Source organism: Pipistrellus hanaki (assembly GCF_964339955.1).
Source record: "Pipistrellus hanaki genome assembly, chromosome: 2".
NCBI classification, from domain to species: Eukaryota; Metazoa; Chordata; class Mammalia; order Chiroptera; family Vespertilionidae; genus Pipistrellus; species Pipistrellus hanaki.
This window is the reverse complement of record NC_140504.1, coordinates 95,600,835-95,615,962: the sequence shown is the minus strand read 5'-3', so window position 1 is coordinate 95,615,962 and position 15,128 is coordinate 95,600,835.

The window sequence follows — 15,128 nt, the reverse complement described above, 5'->3', positions numbered from 1 at the left end:
ATTTCAGGTGCTTTCATGACAAAAGAAAAAATAATTATGTGAGGAGATAATCTTATCTAATAAATGAGTAATATACAAATTAACCATCACTCCACTACACCCACAAGCAATGCCCATCAGCCACACCCACCATCCAATCAGGAGCAAATATGCAAATAAAACCCAACCAAGAGAGTAGGAGTGAGGCTTGGGTTTTCCTGGCAATGGAGGAAGCCAAGCTTTCTGCCTGCCCTTGCCGGCCTAAGCCTCCACTCAAGGCTACAAAGTTTCAATGATAGAAGATACATAAATCCAAACAGAAATGGTGGCAGCCACAAAGTTGGAAAGAGCAGGAGGCTAAGGATGTCTCCGGCAATGGAGGAAGCAAAGTTTTCCACACACCCTGGCCAGCCCAGGCCTCCACTTAAGGCTGCAGTTTCAATTGTAGAAGATAAATAAACCCCAGATACAAGGGCCTCCACTTGGGTCACCTGGGGGTATGGCCAGCCTGCAAACCACTACAGACCCCTACCTAGACTGCCCCACACCCAAAGGGAACTCCAATCCTGATCTGGGACACCTTCAGGGCAAACCAGCCAGCCCCAACCTGTGCACCAGGCCTCTATCCTATCTAATAAGAGAGCAATATGCAGATTGACCATCATTCCAACACACAAAATGGCTGCTCCCATGTGGTCAAGATCCTGCCCCCATGTGGACAAAAGATAGCCACTACAAGATGGCCAGCAGGGAAGGGCAATTGTGGGTGACCAGGCCAGCAGGAGAGGGCAGTTAGGAGGGACCAGGCCTGCAAGAGAGGGCAGTTGGGGGCAATCAGGCAAGCAGAGGAGGGCAGTTGGGAGGGACCAGGCCTGCAGGTGAGGGCAGTTAGGGATGACCAGGCCTGCAGGGGAGGGCAGTTAGGGGCGAACAGGCTGGCAGAGGAGCTATTAGGCATCAATCAGGCTTGCAGGGGAGTCGTTAGGGGGTGAACAGGCTGGCAGGAAGAAGCTGTTAGGGGCAATCAGGAAGTCAGTCAGGCAAACAGTTGGGAGCCAGCAGTCCTGGATTGTGAGGGATGTCTGACTGCCCGTTTAGGCCGATCCCGATGGGGAGACCCAGATTGGAGAAGGTGCAGGCTGGAGGGGTCCCAGATTGGAGAGGGTGCAGATTGGAGGGGTCCCAGATTGGAGAGGGTGCAGGCTGAGCTGAGGGACATCCCCACCCCATGCACAAATTTTGTGCACTGGCCTCTAGTATGTTAATAAGCTTGACTGTAATAATTATTTCACTATGCGTATATATATAAAATCATTATGTTATACACCTTAAATATATGCAATTTTTACTTTTTTTTAAAAAAAAAGAAATCTATGGTCCAGCGAGGGTGGCTCAGTTGGTTAAGCATCATCCTGTGCACCAAAGGTTTGCCAGTTTAATTCCTAGTCAGGGCACATACCTTGGATGAGGGTTCAATCCCCAGTTAGAGAATGTAGAGGAGTGACTGGTCAATATTTCTCTTACATTGTCTCTCACATTTCTGTGTGTGTGTGTGTGTGTGTGTGTGTGTGTGTGTGTGTGTGTATGTTTGTCTTCTCTTCTCTTCTCTTCTCTTCTCTTCTCTTCTCTTCTCTTCTCTTCTCTTCTCTTCTCTTCTCTTCTCTTCTCTTCTCAGCATGTCCTCCAATGAAGATTTTTTAAAAAGAAGAAGAAATACTATGAAGGGAAAAAAAAGCAAGTATTAGATAATTATAAGGTAATCCAAATATCTTATTGCTGCATCAGCTTTATTTATAATGAGCATCTATTCAGTGTCATGAACATGCAGACGACGAACTGCTACAACAGCAACCTAACAGTAGACAGTTCTGAGTAGTTACTGATCTGATGCTGGTCAGATTTCTAAGTTCAGTCTATTTAAATTGCAAATAATAAAACTGCAATGAAAATTAAGTTTATTAGAAAGTTTCAGGTTCATCCTGGTATCCCTCGTGTTCATTCTATGGAGCCAGTATTTGGCTTGTCATCAGTTTTGGATGAATATTGATTTTAACACTTGGTCTTTCCATATTTGGTCAAAATAAATACAGCACCCACAGTTACCTAGGCAACAAAGCATGTGTAATCAACAGAACTGCAGTCCAAGAGTTATATACAAGCTCTGTTGCCTTGCACAGTAATTTTAAAAAGTTTAATTTAGATTTCAATCATTCTCACCTTGAGATATTTTATATGACTTCCAAGTTCTTTTGTGAGATCTGGAAGTGTAACATCCTTGGTCCTACATTCCTTCATGGTAGTTCCAGGTTGGAATTCTCAGATTGTCTGAAGTGATGACTCCCATTAATGTGCTGCCTCTCCCTCCCCCTGGCCCCCACGGTTTACAGTCTGATTCTGCAGCCCCTCTTCTGAAGAAGTCTATTTAGCAACTCCTTGCATCTAGGCAGGTCTTATGACTTGCTTTGATCAATAAAATGCAGCAAAAGGAGACCTTGCATACATCCAGTCTCTCTCTTGAAATTCTGCCATTGTCAATTCAACAAGCCTAACTGCCTGTGGGAGGATAGAAGACCATCTGGAGGAAAGTTAGTTGTCCCCAGCCTGGATCAGCATGCTCCTAGCCAATCTACCAACTGACCAAAGACCAGTGAGAGGGCCCAATAAGAGAAGTACTGTATATTTATAAACAATTAAAAGTACTTACTGCTTTAAAACAGGAGTTTGGGGGTGGTTTGTTACACAATAATCACTGATACAAAGAAAATGAATCTCTAATCTCTAACATTCTTCCAACAACACCAACATTTAATACACATAATAAAGTCCCTTATATATATTTATTTAGTTGACTTTCAGTCAGGCTGGGAGAGGTGTAGGAGGAGGAGGAGGCTAAGTGAACAGAAGGCAGCCCTATATGTTTGCGGCAGGTAGTTGGGGTCAGATGCTAGCATGTCCATTCTGTTTCTCCCAGCATGGCAACAACTGCAGCCCTCGTCCAGGGCTTAGAGGATATTGATTATAATTCTGGTTCTGCCACTTGTTGGCTGTGTAAACTTTGCTGGCTGTTGGCAACTCTTTTGATCTTTCTGGTCTTAGTGCCTTATCTATATATATGGCTGTAATATATATGGTTGTAAATATATACATGGCTGTAAAAATACCTGACTGGCTATCCCACTGGCAGAATTGAGTGAGATTATATGAACACACCATGAAGATGAAAGACAGTCATATGCACACACATGTGTGAGATGATGTGATGTGAGCTGAATCCTCAACTGATCATATCCTGGTTTGGTCTGAGTTACTCAAAATGTCTGGTAAAACTTAAGAAATTCAGAAATCAGTGTTTGGTCTATATGATGCCAACTATGTGGGCTTTGTTTTATAAAACAAAGCAAAAGTTTTATTCTGATTGTAGAGCAATGCATGATTTATTCCCTGCCCCTCCCTCAGCTGCCCCACCAACCACAGATATTAATCATTCTATAGACACAGCCATAGCCTTCTTAAGTGCCAATGTTTATCTCCCCTGTCAGTCCTATTGCCCCTGAGGAGCCAGTGTTCTAATGGCCTTGAACCTACCCTCTGATGGACCTTTTGGGAGCTGATGCTTAATGTGGGACAGGATCTTCAGCCTAAAGGTTGGATACAAGCTCCATGAGGCTTTATCCTGCCTCATGGTTTCCTAGGATCTTCTTTCTGCTAGGAGAATAAGGGTAATAAGTCAATAAACAGGATTTTTTTTTTCTACTCCTCTGGATAAAAATCATTACTCACCTTGACTCTGTCAAACAGAGGCAGACCTAGGCTTGGCTGGAACATCACAGACTTGAATGTTGTATACCTGACATAATTATACATGTTCTTATTTTTAATAAGAAAAAGGAAAGAGCCGAAACCGGTTTGGCTCAATGGATAGAGCATCGGCTTGGGGACTGAAGGGTCCTGGGTTCGATTCCGGTCAAGGGCATGTACCTTGGTTGCAGGCATATCCCCAGTAGGGGGTGTGAAAAAGGCAGCTGATCGATGACTCTCTCTCATCGATGTTTCTAACTCTCTATCTCTCTCCCTTCCTCTCTGTACAAAATCAATAAAATATATATTTTTAAAAAAAGAAAAGAAAAAGGAAAGAAAAAGCAAGGTAAGGAACTGATATGTCCTAGATATATGCCAACTAGACTGCAATCTCCCTGAGAACTGAATCATGGAATTCCTAGGATCTAGAACAACACCTGACTGCAGTACCTACACATGGACAAATGAATAAGCATCTACTCTACCTTGTGTCTTTTGCCTACATCTTCTTCTTTAACCCTTGATAGATAATTATCTCACTTCATAGGTGAAGTGACTAAAGCTCTGTGAGGTTAAATTATTTCTCAAGGGCCATAATTATCAAATGGTAGAGCCAGAATTTATTCTTGGGAACTCTTTTCATTATACCCTAGTGTCAGAGACAGCTAGAAGATTGCACAAGCACTGCTTGCTCTGAGTTGCTCTGAGTCTATATATTCTTCTGAATCCCTCTCAACTATGCCAAGTACCAGGGCAATTTCCTTCTCGAGTCCCGCCCACTGTACTAACTGTTGGGTTTTAGCCCCTCTGCCTAGGGCTGGACCTTATTGGATACTGAGTCTTAGACAGAGAAGCCATGAGAAGTTGTGGGTATATAAGAATTAATATTTATTGCAGAAACCAGTGGCTATATAGCCATCAGACAAAACAGTCCTTCACAGCAATCCCATATGGGCAGCCACACACCTGCTTGTAAGAACATGTCTCTCCCACACAGTAGTAGCAGTCCCTGTACCCACAGTTATTATCTGAGCACCCATACGTTGTTCCCTAGACTCACCACCTGAAATAAACAAAATCAGAAATGAAGAAAAAGCCTGTGCTCTTAACCCCTCTGATATATTTCTTCTTGCTAATTGGATGGTATCATAAAATAACAAACTATGACTGTACCGTGGAGTAAAGAGAGCCATAAAGGTGTACATGGTAGTGGGGATTAAAGTGAAAATAGGGATGATTCCTTTGAGAAGGGATGATCCTTTGAAAGTTTGTTCATTTTCAAGAATATGTTTTAATAAAATTACATTATATAGCTAATACTTATTGTAATCTAGTTACATGTTAGACATGACTTTACTTCTTTCCATTATTAACTCATTTTATCTTAACTGTGTCCCTCTGAGGTGGGGACAGTAACTCCTTCTTTTCTATATGAGAGGATGCCAAGACACAGAGGGGTAAGGAGCTTGACCAAGACCACACAGCTAAAAAGTGTCAAGGCATAATCTGACTTTGTTTATTTGCTTCGTGGTGAGACTACCTAGAAGTTCATCAATCTTGTATATCCTTTCAAAGAACCAGCTATTGGTTTCATTGATCTTTTGTATTGGGTTGTTTTGTTTGTTTGTTTTTTTGGCCTCTATGCCATTTATTTCCACTTTGAACTTTATTATTTCCTTTCTTCTGTTCATTTTGGACTTTTCTTATTGCTCTCTTTCTAATTCTTTAAGTTGCAGATTTATATGGTTTATTATCAGTTATTCTTGTTTTTTTGAGGCATGCCTGTAATGCTATAAACTTCACTCTCTGTACTGCTTTCATCATGTGCCAAAGATTTTGTTTTTGTTTTTTGTTTTTATTGCTTGGAATACTTTCTCTCTCTCTCTCTCTCTTTTTTTTTTTTTTTTTTTAAATAAATCCTTATTGTTCAGAGTTCTTCTTCTTTCCCCCCCCCCCGCCCCATAGCTCCCCTCCACTTGGTTCCCACCCCTCCCTCCACTGTCCTCATCCATAGATGTAATCTTGGTTGTAGATCCTTGCTATTCATCACTTTGAATATTTCTTGCCACTCCCTTCTGGCCTGTTGAAAAATCAGCTGACAATCATATGGGTATTTCCTTGTAGTTAACTGTTTTACTCTTGCTGCTTTTAATATTCTAGTTGTCCCAGAGGCTCCTTACACTATCTACATATTTTTGGATTCTCTTTTCTTTTTTCATTTCCGGTTGGGTGTTTTTTGCTCCTTTGACTTGGTTCTTATGATCCTCTAGTCTGCTGTTGGATCTCTGTATATTATTCTTTATTTCAGACAGTGTGTGCTTAATTTCTAGTTGGTTCTTTTTCATATCTTCAAGGGCCTCACTAAATTTATTGGTTGTTTCTATAAAATTCTTAAAAAAAAAAAACAACCTTATAACTGTGGTTTTGAACTCTATATCCTTCATTTCTGAGGTAGACACTCTTGGTGCTCCCCTTTGTGGGCTGTGTGTGCAGTCTTGTTGTAGTTAAGCCTTGATTGTTATAGGTATCACTGGGAGGAATTGACCTCCAGGCAATTGGCTGAGGATCAGCTGTGTCTATGATGGGAGAACTTCTGTGCTGGAGACACTCTTATGAAGCAAGACTTGCTTCACTGGGGCTTTGGTGCTCACTGAGTCTTCCCCCTGAGTGTGTCCCTTATGGATCTGAGGAGTTGTAATTTGAATGGTTCCACTTTGACCACTGGGTACACTGGCTCTTGGATCTCCAAGGAGGTGCTAATTTAGCCTCTGCCTGAGGCCACCCAGCAAGAGCTATGGAGAGATCTGTAGATTTCTTTTCTTTGTTTGAGTTTTGGAGGTCCCCAGATGAGGCTGAGCTGTGAAGCAATGCAAGCTGCTGTGGGGCTTTTCAGCTTCTTTTGGATGTTTTAGATTTCTCTGACTCAGCTGCAGTTTGTTAGGTAATTTTAGATTTCAAAGGACCATGCCATTCATATGCAAAAGGGTGGGGTGGGGTCTCAGGGAGGAGCAAACAGCAATGGTTTCTGGTCATCCCTGCCCTAAGAGGCCCACAGGTCTCAATGTCCTTTGGTAATTGCTGAAGCACCTCTGAGAGAAAGCCGCCCTCAAGTTCCACCAGATGCCAGACAGTCCAGTTTCTCCCATATGAATCTGGGTCCCCAGAGTCTCACCCATAACTGGAGTTCAGAGCAATTGGGAGCTTGTGTCTCCCTCCCAATTGAGAAAGACAGCCATGTACTCCATTGCCTCCATAACTCTGCACTTTACTTTCATAGCTTCTCTGAGTCTCAGTGTGCTTTTCTCTTTCCTTCTAGTTGTAGAATTTCCACTCAGCCAGCCTTTCTGTGATTCTGGATGATGTCTATTTTGTCTTTTAGTTGTAGTTTGGAAGTGGTGTGGGAGGCAACAATGCCTCCATCTTGGTTTCTCCCCCAAAGATTTTGGATTGTTGTGTTTTCATTGTCATTTGTTTCCAGGGTGTGTTTTATTTCTTCTTTGATCTCTTTGGTAACCTACTCACTGTTTAATAGTGTGCTATTCAGCCTCCAAGTGTTTTACTTTTATGATTATTTTTACGTAGTTTATTTCTAATTTTATGCCATTGTGATTTTAGAAGAAGCTTGATATGATTTCAATCCTCTTGAATTTGGAGAGACTTTTCCTGTGTACCAATATGTGGTCTATCTTTGAAAATGTTCCATGTGTGCTTGAGAAGAATGTATATTCTGTTGTTTTGGGGTGGAATGTTCTAAAGATGTCAATCAAGTCCATTTAATGTAATGAGTCATTTAGGATTGATATTTCTTTGCTATTTCTTTGTTTAGAGAATTTATTCAGTAATATTAAGGGGTATTTTATGTATTTGGGTGCTCCTTCATTGGGTGCATAAATGTTTACCTATGTTATATTCTCTTTTTGTATTGATCCTTTAGAATTATGAAGTGGCCTTTCTTGTCTCTTGTTATAATCCTCACTTTGAGGTCTATTTTGTCAGATATAAGTATTGCTACCCCAGCTTTTTTTTTCATTTCTATTTGCCAGTTTGATATTTTTCCATCTGTACCTGATCTTCTATCTCACTAATCCAGTCCTCTGCTTCTTCTAGTCTACTGTTGATGCCTTCCACGGTGTTTTTGATTAGCTATATTATTTTTCATTTCTTCCTGATTTTCCCATAGGTTGTTGATTTTTTTTGTCCATCTGGTGTATGAACTGCATGACCATTACTCTGAGTTCTTTCTGCCATGTTGCATGCTTCCATTTCACTTATTTCCTTTCTTGGTGATTTCTTCTTTTCTTTCCTCTGGGGATTGCTTCATTGTCTCCCCATTCTGACTATCAGCAGAAGGTTCAAATGTTGTGTTGTGGGGGCCTGGGCTATATGCAGTGTGAGTTTTGCAACCCCCAAGTGTCACTGAAGTGCTCTGACACCAAGATGTGTGGTTGCTCTGTGTTGGTGGAAGCCCATGCTCACTCTGGGTCAGGGTCAAAGGTGCTTAGTGTGGCCTCTTGTGTGCACCTAGAATCAGGGACTTAGTGTGGCTGTGTCACATTGAAACAGAGGATCAGCTGGTGTGTGCCAAAAATCAAAGTCCGCTATTGCATGTCAGGAGTCAGAAGCTCCCTGAGTCCATGCTGAGAATTAATTATCAGAGTCTCTGGTGCTTGGTGCTACCTCACACTGAGATCAGGGTCCCTTTGTGCATATGCACCAAGAATTGGAGTCCCTGGTTCTTAGTGTGAATATACTGTGAATCAGGGATCTCAGGCATATGCAATGAGGAACGGAATCTAGTCACTGGTGCTAATTGCTGCCTCTTGCTCAAAGAATCAGGGTCCTGGGTCTTCTTGGGATACCGGGTTACACAGTCAGACTGTGTTGACAGGAGGTCCACTCCCGCTCTGTGGAAAACAGCCTTCCATGTGCGCTTGCCCTGAATCAAAGTCAGGTGGCACTGCCACTTAGTGTTGTGTGGGGTCTGGTCAAGCAGGTATGTACTATAGAAAACAAACTCCCCATGTTTGTACACCCAGGCTCAAATTCAGCGCAGCCTCCCTGCATGGGCACAGAATCTGATCACAGGAAACAAACTCCCTGAGTTCATGCACCCAGGCTCAAATTCAGCACAGCTTCCCTGCATGGGCATGGGGTCTGGTCACGGGAAACAAACTTGAGTCCACACACCCAGGCTCAAATTCAGATAGAGCCACCACTGCTGCGTGTGGGCAGGAGGCCTGTTTGTACGGAGAGGGTCTAGCAGTTCTTATATCATTGCCATGGGGAGGGAGATTGGCTCTGTGACTCACAGAAACCTGTGGCCAGGGTTCCTGGGGTCTTGGTGTCCATTGGGTCTGCAACTGTGGTTGCAGGTCTAATACTCGAGTTGCTGTAGGGTCTTAGTTTGCAACTGAGACCAAACTGGATAGTGGTGAGACTAGGATCCTAGTCTCAAGAAGTTCTGTTCTTCAAGATGGTGTGGTCTCTGTGCTGGCCATGTCCTCCCCAGAGTGTTTGCAGTGGCAGTGGGGTTTTACCATCTAAGACTGCCTGGTTTGGCAATCCCTTTGAAGACCTGCAGGATCTAACTTCCCTAGCTCTCACTCACACACATCACAGACCTCCACACACTCCTCTGTTACTCCATCACTCTCTCACACACTCTCGCTCCCTACCTTTTTGCCGATTGCCAACTTAGTGCTTCCCATTCTGGTTTTTAAAACAACTGGAAATACTGATTTTTTAGGTGTTTATGGTTTCTGCAAGATTCCAAAGTCCAAATCTTAACTTAGGCTGTGTCAGCCCATATAAAGTGGAGGGAATTATCCAAATTATTCAGCCTGTGGCTCAGAAAACCCCTGATTTGAAGCTAACTGCATGTAGGCATCCCTCCCTGTGTTGATTGAAGAGTTGATGCCAGTTTGAGATTACCAAGGCATTACCAGATTCCTGGGTTAAGATCCTACCTTTAACACTGTGACAGATTGAAGATGGCCACAAATTTTTTGACACTCTTTTCGTGGAGAGATGAGGGCTATCCCACTCTCCCTCTGAATCTGATGTGACTCTGTGACAACTCTGACCCCAAAGATATAAAAGGGACCATGTCCCAGTTTCTGGCCCAGGCCTTAGAAAGTGCAGCTTCCACTTGTGTCTCTGAGTCTTGAACTACCATGCAAAATCCTACTACACTTCTTCAGAGATCATACAGAGAACTAAGACTCTGAGTGGGGAGAGGGGCTGGCTGAACCCCATCTTAAAGCTTTCTCATCAAAGAATGTGAGTGAAGCTCTCTTGGATTCTATGAACCAGTGCAATATGACCATTAGCTGAACAAGAGCAAACTGTCCAAATCACTGCTGGCTGAGTCATAAGAAACACCAGGGTATCTCTACCAAACTTCTAACCCACAAAATCATGATATGTAATCAAATGGTTGCTGTTTGAAATACAAAATTTTTAGATGGTTTCTGACACATCTGTAAAATGTGCAGAACAACACTTACTAGTTGTTTTGGTTTCCTCATCTCTAAAACAGGGACAATACTTACTGTTTTGCTGATGTATTGGGTTGTTCTGAGGACTAAATTAGTAATACAAAGCCCTTAGAATGGGACCAAGCATACAGCAGTATACTGCAAATGTTGACTTAAATGACAAATGTACTTGAATTCTGAGTTGGAGAAGTCTGAGTGGGCTCCATGTCCACTAATTTTCCAGGCCATTTGGCCCAGCCTCTCCCAGAAAAGTGGCCCCTTGTGGAAGACTCATATTAAAATGATCCAAGCACAAAGCATTAACAGTGCTTCTAACAGTAAAGCATTAGAGTTCATTGTTCCACCTATTCTCCAGGGCTGACTCCCATCCCTGCTTCCAGCTCAGCACCCTCATTGTGCACCCAGCTCCTCACTATCTCCTCATATCATCCTTAACCACATCTTTTACACTTGCTTTGCCTCCAATGACTGCTTACCTTCTCTCTGCCATCATACATCCCATCGCAAGCACTTGAGAAATTAGGAAGTTTCAATTTTCCCAAAGAATGTGCTGGGAAATCCTGGTCCTATGAAATATCCTACAACAGAATAATTCTGTGGACACTAAAATTTGGGCAACACTGGATGCTATATCTCCTATAACTACAAGTCAATTTACAAATTATAAGCCCTAAAGCATTATGCCATTCAGAAATCTATTTAACTTTATGTTATCCAGATTTTTCCCATATACTTCTTGACTGTGAAACACTTTTCTGATCAAAGGTTTCTTGGATAGAGGAACTGTTAAGCTGAGTTCCAGATGACTGGAAGTGGGAGGCAGGACAAAGGGGCAGAAAGGAGGTAAGAAAAGAGTCAACTTGACTTGGCAGGAATACAAGTCAAAGAGGGCTGGGTTTAAGATCTGAGGGCCATGGAGGCCTCCTGAGGGCTTTAAACAAGAGCTGATACGAACACATTTCCATTTTATAAAGATCACTAACTATCACTAAATGCTTTTGATCTTTATGTTTTGACTGGAGACATATAGTAAACTAAACATGTTTCGTTATTACCTAACTAGAGGCCTGGTGCACAAAATTCATGCACTCAGGGGGGTTCCTTTAGCCCAGCATTCACCTTCTCACAGTCCAGGAGGCCCCTGATCAATTGCCCCTCACAGGGAGGTCCCGCCCACCCACCACAGCACCACTGGCTGGTGGCCTGGGTCTCCCTTTGTGGGGCAATCGTGGGGCAATGGCAGGCCCCTGCCTCCTGACCAATCGCATAACACCACTTTTGTTGGCTTGGTGCCAGTGTGTGTAATAGAATGGTTGTCCAGATGGTCATTCTGCTGTTTAACCATTTGGTTGACTTGTATTCTACACTTTTATTATTATAGATATCTATAAACAAGTTACAAAAGTTTTGTAAAATGGTTCTCTTTCTTGTTCTATACAATTGACATTTGCTATTATTTCTTTCCTCCTTTTGGAAGTCACTTTTGTGAAACTGCCCCAAATCTATACCAGCAAACATGGGGACCTGAACTTTGTGACACCTGAATATGAACGTGATGAGGCCCCTCAACCTCTCCCTGATGTGCTAAATTAATAAATGATAGTGATTTACTTTAAGACAAGCAGGTGAACCTATTCCTAGTTATGTTCAGAAGCATTTAAAACACCTAACCATTGTCATGATTTCCCTCAACTCTGTCACAAGTAAGAGGTTATAGTACTGTTGGGGGAAAAAGTAAGACAGATTTATTTTGCTTACTAAAACAGTACTTAACATATTGGTGAATACATTGTCAAACATAGTCAATAACTGAATTGCATTGCACTTATTAATGAGTTTTTATCCATTGCAGGGCAAAAAAGTCTAGCAGGCTCAGAAACGGTAGTAAGCTTCACCTAAGAATTGCACATATAATTGCTGGTGATCAGTCACCTGGAAAACATCTACTCCTGTGCTTTACTGACTTCAGAATTAAGTGCCTAGTACCCCTGGACTTATTGCTGCTTAATCTTTTGCAGTTGAACCTCCCAAAGTGTGAGGTCCAGGAAAACAGCTACCGTGTTGGCATTCATCTCCCTTTCTTCCTACAAGGTTCCCTACTTTCCCTTCCTCTGCTCTCACTGCTGAGATATTCTTCCTACAGAACTGGACCCAAAGTGGGACTCAATATCACCACCTCTTCCTTGCTGCCTCTAAAAAGGATGTCAGAGGGCTTTGCTGCTAAGCAGAGAGCAAGCAACAAGACATCAAGTGTGGGGATCACAAGAAGAACTCCAGAATCTTACATATTGTCCAGTGCCTAGAATAGTTTGGTGGTGACTCCATTCCCTTTCCAGGGTGAATGTCAGCAAGCCTCCCTCCTTCCACAATCCTCTTTCTCTAGATTAGGTGTTCCACTTCTTACATGAAGGTTTAAAGACACAACAAATAGTTGAACCATAAATGAGTTTGTCACCAGTCAAGTGTCTCAAGTCTCAGAAGGGTGACTGTCTTTCGATGCTTCTTCACACAAGAAATAAATGACCTCAGGCCTCTCATTCACAGTTACTCACATCCCACATCATTTTAAAAACCCTGGGAGAAAACTGACTGGTTCCCCATATTCTTTACTTTTATCCATTCACTCAGATAGTATAGATTGCCAACTCTGGCTGCTTGTTTAAAAAGTCTAGGACATCAAGACTATATGTTGATTAGTGTTATTCAAATGCCATGGCAGTAACTTCTAGAAGCAGAAAAAAAGGGCAAGGTGGTATCTCCCATGGTTAACTCCACTGTGACTAGTACATCCCTAGAATCTTTGTCTTCCTCCAAGGGACTCCCCAGCAAAGCTGGTGGGTTATAAATACAGCTCATTAACATCTGCTTGGAGTGTTGGAAACAATTATCAGCAAAATAATAACAATTTCTATCTGCTGGTGGTGATAACACAGCTGTGTTTTCTTTCCTTCCATCTGCTTTTCTGTATAGCTGACTTTTCTAAAAAAAAAAAAAAAGAAAAGAAAAAAAAAAAGAAAAAGAAAAAAAGAAAGAAAAGAAAAAAAAATCCCATATTATCTTACCTAATAATAGATAAACATGTAAATTGACTGTACCTTCGCTACGCCCATAGCCTATCAGAGTGACTATGCAAATTAACCCAAAAATATGGAGGTTAATTTGCATACATAGGCGCCAGGGCCTGTGTCCCAGGAACATCCTGGCATCCACATCTCCGTGAGGTAAGGCCTGGGCAGAAGCAGACCCCCTGCGAACAATAGTGGGGAGCTGGGAGTCCACTCCTGCTTCAGGCTGAAAGCCTCTGCCAGAAGCTTTTGGCCTGATGCTGTAGCAGATCCCCTGTGATCCATCAAAGGGTGCTGGGGGTCCGCTCCAACACCAGGCCGAATGCCTCCATCAGAGGCTTTTGGCCTGGCATAGGAGTGGACCCCCTGCGATTGATTGCAGGGAACTGGAGATCTGCTCCTGCCCAAGAGGCTTTGGACCTGGGCAGGCCTCAGCAGGGGCACAGCCAGTGTTCAGAGGGAGATGGAAGGGCCCTCCCCAGGCCTAAAGCTTCGGCCAGAGGCTTTAGACCTGGGCAAGGCCCAGCCCTCGATTGGTGTGAACTATAGAGAAAACACCTTTTCTGACTGCACAATGGCCAAGCTTCCTGTATGCCACTGGTAATATTCTTAGTAACTTGGGTAATAAGACTCCAAAAAAGTGATCTAGGGTTTTCCCACCACACTTTTGGAGACAAATACGAAGGTCGGCTGCTGGAAGGCTACAGAATGTCATATCCTGCCCTAGCCAGTTTAACTCAGTGGATAATGCCTTGGCCTGCTGACTCAGGATCCAGATTTGATTCTGATCAAGGGCATGTATCTAGGATGCAGGATTCTCCCTGGCTGGGGCCCAGATCAGAGCTCATGCAGGAGGCAACCAATCAAAGTGTTCCTCTCACTTTGATGTCTCTCTGTCTTTTCTCTTTTTCTTCCACATTCTCTAAATGTCAATGGAAACATGTCCTCAGGTGAAGAAAGAAAGAAAGAAAGAAAGAAAGAAAGAAAGAAAGAAAGAAAGAAAGAAAGGAAGGAAGGAAGAAAGAAAGGAAGAAAGAAAGAAAGAAATGCATATCCTATGAAAGACACATCTTGAAAATGCCTAAAGAAAGTTGTAATTTTTTCTTGGTGAAGGGACTGGAGTCCGTGTTGATGAAAACACCTTGGTGGCTGCAGTGACTGGCAGTGGCTGCAGCAGCGGGGTTATGGGGCTGGTGCCTTCCCCTGATTAGCCCGGTTGCCTCCCACAAAGGGAGTAGTACATCCCCTGAGAGCTCCCAGAATGTGAGAGAGGGCAGGTTGGGCTGAGGGACCCCCCACCCCCAGTGCATGAATTTTGTGCACCAGGCCCCTCGTCTTATAATAAGAAAAAAAAAATCACAATTGTTTGTTCTTCAGAAAGAAAGTATGCTTCACTGTGTCCAGATACTGTACACATAGTGTTATTCTATTGAAAAGATGATTTTTTTTTATTTCTAAAAGGGAAAGTCTATTAATCTCACCACACCAGACTATAAGCCTGGGTTTTAGTAACACAGTCTTGATTTAAAATTTTAGCTCTCCCTTATGCTGGAATGACCTTGGATAATATACTTAGCTTGTCTGAGCTGGAGTGTCTTTACCTGCACAGGAGAAATGGTACCTTCTTAACAGGAGGGTGAGGGGCAGCTATAGTGCTCCTCTGTGCTCAGTTTATCATGTATGCTCAATAAACATTTGCTGTTTTTCTTGTCATCCCAAATCTGAGCTCTCTAAAAGTATCTCTTAAAGAGCAATCAGTACATATTTCATAGAATCTTTAGAAGGAAAC